Source organism: Monomorium pharaonis, chromosome 8, assembly GCF_013373865.1.
Source record: "Monomorium pharaonis isolate MP-MQ-018 chromosome 8, ASM1337386v2, whole genome shotgun sequence".
Taxonomy (NCBI): domain Eukaryota; kingdom Metazoa; phylum Arthropoda; class Insecta; order Hymenoptera; family Formicidae; genus Monomorium; species Monomorium pharaonis.
Window position 1 is genome coordinate 5,153,209 of NC_050474.1, and position 6,247 is coordinate 5,159,455.

Sequence of the window (6,247 nt, forward strand, 5' to 3'; positions counted from 1 at the left end):
CTATAAGTACTATAGTTTAAGGGGCCGTACCGGGCATATATATACGTGGTATACGGCTTACTTGTCGGATTGTTTGTACTGAGTGACGTTACGTTGGTTAACTGCTGTAATTATTATTACCTTGTAATGCTCGGCGATCTCATATAATTCGTCATACTAATTACCATCCGAAGTTATTAATAATCGACAAAATCTAAATCTAAAGGAAAAATCTAAAGATCGCTTCTTTGATTTTAAAAATCGAGAATGAAATAAATTTTCTTCTCTCACGGTGCAGTGGGATTTTTTGTTTAAACCGAACTCCAAACGTTCCGGCGGGCGCGACACCAAATGTCAACCCAGCGCCGAGCACTCCGCGCTATAAGACACCGCCTCTCGCGCGGAAAAACAAAAAATAGCGCGCGTTTATTGAACACACGTTGCGAAATAGTAAATGCGCCGCGGGAGAGAGCGCTCAGCAGTAAATCACTCAGCAGTTGCAAAGTTGTTCAACTGAACGTGACCGATGTGTGCCCCGCACACATGGAGCGCGCGCAGGGGCGCGCGAGTTTGCCGGCGGTGAATTGTACGTTGCGTTAGATTTAGTTAGCATAAAGGGCCGAGTTCCATTTAACGTACTGAGTACGGCGTAAGACCATAACGATACTGTGTTAGAACTTTTGCCATCCGAATTAACGCTGGTTATATCGCGCTCGGACAATAACTTTCGCGCGCTGTACGTAATATATGAATTATTTTATGCCACGGCTATATAGAGAATACACGCGCTCGGCGAAATCCATTCCGACCCTTTCACTTGCGCCCGTCTAATAATCACCTAATAAAATGAATAACGACCGCAGTAATCATCGTTAATCGTGTCTTTCTAGGAAGGAAGATGTCACTCTTTCTTTTTTAATTAAATCAATCTTTTTGTTAAATATATCCGATTCAGTGTATTCCGGTCTGCAGTCGCACGAAAAGAACAACAAGTTTCACTGCATTATCTAAAAATTTAGCTGGACAGAGATTTGAAAATAACTTTATATTGAGTCATCTCAAAATAATTATGCAGCAAATTCAAGAATGACGATACTACTGCAAAAAGTTTTGATATTCTAGAAAATACACTGTAAAAATTTTTTGTAAAATCACAACTATAATAGTGTGTAATTTTGAGACCAACTATAATAGTTGTAAATTTTCTCGTGTCTATAATTTTGCAGCATACAAGTAAAAATAATTTAATATGTCATAAATTTGTTTACGGTGTATACACAAGTGTAAAAAACAAATTGAGAAATTATTGCGAAATTTATATACAAAATTACATACACATAAAAACTTACAACTATTATAGTTGGTCTCAAAATTACTCACTATTATAATTGTAATTTTACAAAAATTTTTTACAGTGTAGCTTAAACGATATGATTATTTTAATAATTCTACATAATTACATTCACATCGCTATTGCGGCAAAATCCTTTCTTCTTTCTCTGCATATTCTCACGATACACAGTTAAAAAAAAAAAGAATTAAAGAGACTGTCTTTTTTGTTCTCCCAATTTCTTACGTGTCACGTTACAATCTATAGAAACGTACTCGCTAAATACGTTTCGTGGCACAAACTTTCCTCGCGTTAATTACTTCGCGGAAAAAAAGCCCGCTAATTCCAGGGTTGAATTCCACCGGTTTGTCTTATCCCCGCAGAGATAAACGTAGATTGTGGAAAACTGACGCTTTTCTTCCGGTTTCAAGCTTCGCAGCTGAAGTGACCGGCCTCCCTCTCGTTGCGGATTATAGTAGTCTCGCCTCTCGTCTTCTCCGGTAAAAAGACGTTTCGATTTCGTTTTTGGTTCCACACACCGCCTAGAAGGATCCTGCCAGCCTCCCGATTCGGCCTCATCGCCAAGTAGCTCGACGAGGAAATTGAGAAGACGCCGTAGGGTAGCTATGAGACATATTGGAATTTCAGAATTCACTATCCTATATCCCCCCTCTCTCTCTCTTTCTCTCTCTTATCATCTCTCTCCTTCCTCTTTTCCCCTTGGATTTTTCGTTTCCTCTTTTACGCTGGAAGCTACCTGCACCGTTTCGCTACCTATCCGCAGCCTGTTTCGGAACTGGGGCAACGCCGAAGATGTCGTCGTACGTGATTGAATATCGATTATGTGTCGAGTCCCCGCCGCTCTGCCTAGGTATCCCCCGGTTAGCCGAGGACGTAGCACCGAGGGATGAGGATGACAAGGATCGAGAAAAGAGAGAGATTGGGAGCCGAACGAGCCGTGAACTCGCTTCTCATTCACGTTAGTTTGAGCGGTTTTCTGGAATCTTAACGGTAAAACCGGGCTGCGCCGCGCGGGTTCTCCGATCGATTGAATCAGCTCCTTTTTTTTTTTATGGCCAGACTGCAGTCCGCCGTGCCGCCGCGCCTTGGGTTGATTCCCCGTAACTGCAAAGCGTTTATTTGCTTTATCGTAGAATTATCGAACGACTGTTCCTTGCACCGCGAATCCACGAGGTATACGTATTTGATCGTATAATTCGTTTAATCAACACGGCACACTCAATATACTTTCCAGATTCTTAGAAAGAAGAAGGAAGTCATGGTGGATTACTCTAAGAAGCAAATGTTTGTTTAATACCCGCATTCTGTCTCGCATTCTCTGCCCCGTACTCTACTTTCCTCGGACTCAAATCTCGTGTCGATCGACTCAATATCACTTTAGCGTCGGCGAAATCCTGTTCTCCGACTCGATTCGCCATCGAGTATCAGCTGGCGCCGTATTCCCACCAATTGCCGTTATGTTTCAGTATAATGTTATAAAGATCGCCATATTAACTGCCAACGTTCTGTATCAATGTACGTTATTCATGCCACGACGAATTACATGTGCAATAAATTGTGTTTTCTAATTCTCCTCGTAACTATTAATTTTTCCTCCATTTTTTTTTTTAGTACCATTCCATTTTGCTCCGAAAGTAGTACAGTGTTATATCCCTTCTGCAATTTTTCCCGTCAGTAATATCCGCTCAATCTTCTCTTCCTCTTTTTTTTTTTTCGTTGAATTATCGTACGGTCGGCGCGTTGCCATGCGTTTGCTTTCATTTACGATGTCTCACGTTCGTTTCTTTTTTTTTCCCCCTCCCGATAGCTGCACGTGATTTTTCCCTTCTCGTTATTTCCTATGTCGCACCATGCAAACACGCTGAAAGGAGGACTAGATAAAACACGATCCTACCCACATGGAGCCTCGAGGTAGGCGCAACTGCAAAGGAAAATATTGACTTTTCCGTGAAAGTCGCTCAGGAATCTGTGCACGCTATACTTATAGCGTGAGCTAAAATGCGTGACGGCTCCAGTTTTGCATTTATTGCATCGCGCAAAGAAGAAAAAGAGATAAAAGAGAGAAAGAGAGAGAAAGAGAGAGAGAGAGAGAGAACTTTTTTCGGAATTTTTGTTGCCCGATAATGACGGAAGTTACCTGCAGGTTCATATATTTTCCTTTGAATCTACTATTACAATTGTATCCCAGTTTCACGAGTGATTGAGTCGTTCAATAATTCCTACGCTTTATATTCACAAACTCGCCTACATTATTTATTCAGCTGTGACCGCGTTATTACTGTTTTATACCTTCGTTTATTTTACTGCGCTGAGGTTTTCTACGTGGACCGTTCATCCTTCATCTGATAACCAAATGGAGATTTTATTTTCTCAATTACTGCTTATATAATAATATCGTGATCGAACTAACGATTCATTCTCAATGTTAGTGTCTTCCTGTTTCAATCGTGGATTGAATTATACACGCGATGACCCAGAACTCATATCCTGTTTATAGATTTATCGGGAGATTTAAACAAAGTATTTTTGGCGTAAATATCAAATAAAATATTTTTCTTTTTATCTTCTTTCGATTAATTATCTTCAATGTCTTGTTGCTATAAATCGCGGCTAAAAATTTTATTAATATAGTTTAGACTTGATAGAAAAATTTAGCTGTAATTATCTGCTTTCATTTTTGAAACACAGGTAGCCAAAAATATTACCTTCGTCGCCAGTAACATCCGCTTTCTCTTAAAATACAACTTTGCTATTCATAATTTAAAGAAACCGACTGATTTCTAGAATACTTTGTATGTATAGACTTCGCTCGTGATTCTTAATCATCCCGTCTTTACTTTCGTGATTTGGTTCTCGCCAAATCTCATGGATTTTCCCAGTCTCGCCTTTCGTAATCTCGTTTAAGACGTCTCCTGCGACTTCCGCGTATTAATTTGCATTTTTTTCCATAGAAACATTGTTCTCAAGCCACAGTCAAATACACGCCATTGTTGTAAAATAACGATCGCCACGGTTTTAAGGAATATTTATACTTAGAAAACATTAATACATTGTACCTATATTTATACACATATAAAACATCTATAAAAAAGTGTACATCTTGAAAGTTTTTCGATCAATTCGCGCCGCGACGTGTTCGTAGTTCGCACCTCGCAATTTACTCAAACTCTCAGACATCGATATTGCGGTCGCGGTATCGGGAAATTGCGCTAATCACGAAGAGGCGCGTAAACTTCCAGGGCAAATAGAGCAAGTGAAGAAACCGCGTGCACGGTGTAAAAGATCACCCGGGGACGATAACGAGGCGCGCGGTGAGCGATCGGAACGAGCTCGTTCGCCCTCGCTCCCTCTACCCCTCTCGCTGTTACCCGATGACGAGAAGATATAAGGACCTGCAGACGGGGAGAGGGGGACGAGGGGGGGAGGTGCAGCGTCTGTCCGACAGTGGAAATAAGAAATGTCATTAAAGTTTCTCCCGATTCTGCGTGTCGATCCTTTTTCCTCGACCGACCCGTGTGTTCAAGAGAGTTGCCGATCGCTCTTGCTCAACCTCTACCCTCTTTCGCGCTTCTTCTGATTATTCCTTATTCTCTGGGAAAGCGGGTGCAAGCGGGACGAAAGCGGATGGCTCTGGTAGTTATCTGCATTGGAAATTCACGATGGAAGAAGAGGGTTGGTTAAGGCGGTGACCGCCAACGCGCGGGAGAGGATCCTCTCTCTGTGCTTTAGGTTTCCTCTTCCTTTTTTTTTTCTTCCCCCTTTCATTTCTTCCACTTCTCACCGGGCGAGCCGTGGAGAGTTTCTAATTGCGAGGTCCGATTGGTTATTCCGAGTGCCGCTCGGCGCACTCGGAAGGCCGATACTCGCTTTTCTTGGCGGGGCAGACAGGGACCGGCAAAGCGCCGGGCCGAGTATCCGCCTTTCTTCCCGCCGTTGCGCTCTTCTTGCCGCTCTTTGCAGCTTCGCACGTGCCCCGATTGCGGCCCGAGTGTCCATGAATATTGCGCAATCCTTTGAAAAACTTCGTTATACAGGTTATATCTCGAGCCACTCGATCTCGGCTTTTCGGAGCGTAAAACGTATTACCGAACGGATAAAATATGGATGGGACTCGAACGGCGAATTTATGCAAACCGCTCTATCGCGGCCTCTTCAGACGAGACCCGCGGTCCTTGATTTCATTCTTGGTACAAACGGATTAATTTCGGGGCAAACATTAGGTATCGACCAACTCGGCGGTCCCGCCGAGAAATCTCCCTTTTAGAGACTTTTAACCGACAAAAAATTGTCCCCGAAAGAGAGAAAAGCTCGAGGGAGGATGCGAGATAAAATTAGAGAAGAAAGTAAAAATTATCGATAACTCGCTCGCAAATTCCGTGAACTTTGCACGCGCTAAAGTTCGAGTTTCATTTTCCAACGTGCGCGGACGGAGAGAAGAGCATGGGATTAGAGAGCTCGCGTTTGAGAGTCACGTATAAAATCACGGTGCGACTTCGATCTCTCTCTCTCTCTCTCTTGCGCCACGGTAAATAATTTGATTTAGCGTCATCTTTCCCAGACTCCCGCTACATCTTCTAACCACCCTTCCCTTTGCCACCCACGCGACTGCTCTTCTTATTTCCGTATCTAATAATCCGGCGTACGTGGCCGTCGCAACGCCCGACGAGACGCAACAGGACACGCCGCCGGTGGAACTCGTTCGTTGTAATACGGCACGGTCCCATGAATAACAATGTTTACTTCGTCACCGGGGACGCGGGGGGCGGAGAGGTGTACGCATCCCACAATCCCGTCCTGGCTGATTGCGTCAAATGAAGCGCGCCGCCTGTGAACTCTAAACGCGGAATTCGCGCTGCTGCTGCTGCTGCTGCTGCTGCTACTACTGCGACGGATAAATACGCATCGGTTTCGCGAACG